The sequence below is a fragment of the Saimiri boliviensis genome, chromosome 9 (genome assembly GCF_048565385.1).
Source record: "Saimiri boliviensis isolate mSaiBol1 chromosome 9, mSaiBol1.pri, whole genome shotgun sequence".
Lineage (NCBI taxonomy): Eukaryota > Metazoa > Chordata > Mammalia > Primates > Cebidae > Saimiri > Saimiri boliviensis.
In genome coordinates, this window is record NC_133457.1 from 68,103,268 (window position 1) to 68,106,841 (window position 3,574).

Here is a 3,574-nt window from a genome sequence, read left to right on the forward strand (position 1 = left end):
GTGAGCTGAGATCTCACCACTGTACTCCAGCCTGGGCAACAGTGTAAGAATCAGTCTCGGGTGGTGGGGGAGGCGGGGAAAGGCCAGTCTTGCAGTGGCTCATGCCTGTAATTCCAGCACTTTGGGAGGCCAAGGTGGGAAGATCACCTGAGATCAGGAGTTCGAGAGCAGCCTGGCCAACATGGTGAAACCCTGTCTCTACTAAAAATACAAAATTAGACGGGTATGGTGGCATGCGCCTGTAATCCCAGCTACTCGGGAGGTTGAAGCAGGAGAATCGCTGGAACCCAGGAGGCGGAGTTTCCAGTGAGCCAGGATTGTACCTCTGCACTCCAGCCTGGCAACAGAGTGAGACTCCATCTCAAAAAGCCAACAAAAACACAAAAAACTGGTCTCTGAGCCTCCTCTGGCTCCAGAGGCTGCTCAACTAAAAAAAAAAAAAATGTGGGGTGGGAAAGGAAAAAATAATTTCCTATCTTAACATAATAAGATATGTTTCTATGTAGTTTTTTTCCCTAAAAGGTTTATAATTTGGCCTTTTCCATTCACGTTTAAATCACCTAGCATTTTATTTTTATTTTTGAGGTGATACAGGGAAGATGCTTGTTCTTTCTACTATACTGAGTTACGGACAATGTTCCTACTCTCTAAACTCACCCAGGTACCACACAGACAAAGCTCACTTCCTTCGGTTCAATTGTATAAGGTTTTATTTAGCTGTTGTGGGATTGTCTAGAAGTGGGGTAGGTCCTGTATAAGGAAAAGAAGAAAATTATGGATGGCTAAAGTTTTGAATCGTTAATTAGGAATGTGCTGTTGAGGGGATGACCACTTTTTCCAGCATCCCGATTTACCATTGTCACTCGTAAAGAGAGGTGTGTGCAGATTCCGTGGGCCTGTGGGGATTCCCGTTCTCACTTCCTTTGTCATGAGTGTGGTCAGCACTGGTGGGGCTCGGGGTGAGTCTCAGGTTTCTGTTCACATTCAATTATGTTACTTTTCTTTCTCTGCAGAGATACGCTATGGCCCAGAAATTTTTCTAAAGATCCTACAATGACCCTCTACTTTTTCACAAGTAGACAGAGGTGTTTCAGGACAAGTACAGTCCTGTGTGGCTAGATGCTTCTACGACTAGTGTGACCATTGCCCAAATCAACCAGGCCATGCGTGGGTCATGGCAAACAGCCGCTTCCCGTGACCTCACTACAGCCACTCTAGGAAAGTGCTCCCAGCTGACAGCTCTCCTGTGCAAATTTGTAGAGGCAACTAACTTGGGAAGGTCTTTCTCATCCGATATGAAAAATTTCTTTTATTTTTAAGTTGCCACTGTGTACATTTAAGCAGAGACCTTTTTTTTTAATTTTTAAATTAACCTATAAGGCCGGGCGTGGTGGCTCATGCCTGTAATCCCAGCACTCTGGGAGGTCGAGGCGGGTAGATCACGAGGTCAAGAGATAGAGACCATCCTGGTCAACATGGTGAAACCCCGTCTCTACTAAAAATACAAAAAATTAGCTGGGCATGGTGGCGCGTGCCTGTAATCCCAGCTACTCAGGAGGCTGAGGCAGGAGAATCGCCTGAACCCGGGAGGCGGAGGTTGTGGCGAGCCGAGATTGCGCCATTGCACTCCAGCCTGGGTAACAAGAGCGAAACTCCATCTCAAAAAAAAAAAAAAAAAAAAAAATTTACCTAGAAACACATTCAGAGGCTTCTAAAAGGCCTTAGTGGCCCTTGGGGAGCCATACTCTTAATGCAACAAAAATGGCACGTAAGAAAATGCATATATATAATTGTTATATGTAAAAATAGAAAAGGGAACAAAAATTAGCCGGGTGTGGTGGCGCCTGTAATCCCAGCTATTCGGGAGGTTGAGGCAGGAGAATTGCTTGAGCCTGGGAGGTGGAGGCTGCAGTGAGCTGAGATCACATCATTGCATTCTAGCCTGGGCAACAAGAGAGAGACTACATCTCAAAAAACAAAATAAAATAAAATATTAAAAAGGAAAAAAAGGAACGTGTCCTCATGCCTCTTTTCAGCCAATTCCCACTGCTCCCACTATCCACCTCCTCACCAAAAGGCGACCATTTTGCAGCTTGCACTTTTTTTTTAAGACAGGGTCTCTCTCTGTGGCATGAACACAGCTTACTGCAGCCTCAACCTCCTGGGCTCAAGTGATCCACCTGCCCTGGCCTTCACCTGGCTGCCATATTCTTCTTCAGAGGGACTCACTGGACCTCGGTTTATGTATCCACGCATGATGAGGAGGGAGGACATAGCCTGTAAATGTTTGTTCTCGGCCAGGCGCAGTGGCTCACGTCTGTAATCCCAGCACTTTTGGGAGGCCAAGGCCGGCAGATCACAAGGTCAAGAGATCTAGACCATCCTGGCCAACATGGTGAAACCCCATCTCTACTACAAATACAAAAATTAGTTGGGCGTGGTGGCGCGCCCCTGTAGTCCCAGCTACTCAGGAGGCCGAGGCAGCAAACCTGGGAGGCAGAGGTTGCAGTGAGCCGAGATCATGCCACTGTACTCTAGCCTGGGTGACAGAGAGAGACTCTGTCCCAAAAACAAAAAAAAAGTATATATTTTTATAAATAACCAGTAGTTCATGATGGGTCACTCCAGTAAACAGAAAAACAAAAAAAAAACAAAACAAAAAAAAAAAAAAGAGGAAAAGACTTAAAAAAAAAGAAAATAACCACCCAAAGGTTCTGAGGGAGAGGCACCACAGACCAAGAACGTCTGTGATCTCGGCAATTTGGGAGGCCAAGGTGGGCTGATCGCCTGAGTCCAGGAGTTCGAGACCAGCCTTGGAAACATGGGTTTTACCCTGCCTCTACAAAAAGATACAAAAAATAAATTAGCCGGTCGGGTGTGGTGGTGTGTGCCTACAGTCCCAGCTCCTCAGGAGGCTGAGGTCGGGGGTGGCTTGAGCCGGGGTCAAGGCTGCCTGAGTCAAGATCAAGCCACTGCACTCCAGCCCAGCTAAGTGAGACCCTGTCTCCAAAAGAAAAAAGAAAATCCACTTTTAAATATACCAAGTAAGCTGTAGTGTAAAAGGCTAGTTCACACGCCGTGGAGCTCAGGCAGTAAGTATGTGCTACAGCATGCACAGGAAAAGTGAGCAAATATGCGATTCTGGTGGGAAGTGAGGCAACTAATATAATTAAGTCACATCAACATAAAAGCAGTGTGATCTTGGTAACAAGAGCAGATTCAAGCTTGAAACTCAGCATCTGTCAATGGTATAAGTTAGAAATCCAGAACATTTCCTATCTGACAATACGTTATCAGGATGTGCCTGGCCAACAGACGCAAGGTCAGATTCCTTTAAAAATAAACGTGGAACTGCCCGTGGAGACTGGAGGACTGTGAGCTCTTTCCACTAACGAGAACTTCTCTCTTGCTCCCCACTTGCTAGCCCTCCCTCTGCCAGGCATAGCAAAAATATTCTAGAGAACATTTTACCCAAGTAAATTGCTGTTATGACTACGGTTAAAACCAAAAAAAAAGTAAAAGGTATGTTTAAAGACACAGTCAGGCCTGGACGAGGTGTCTCACACCTGCAATC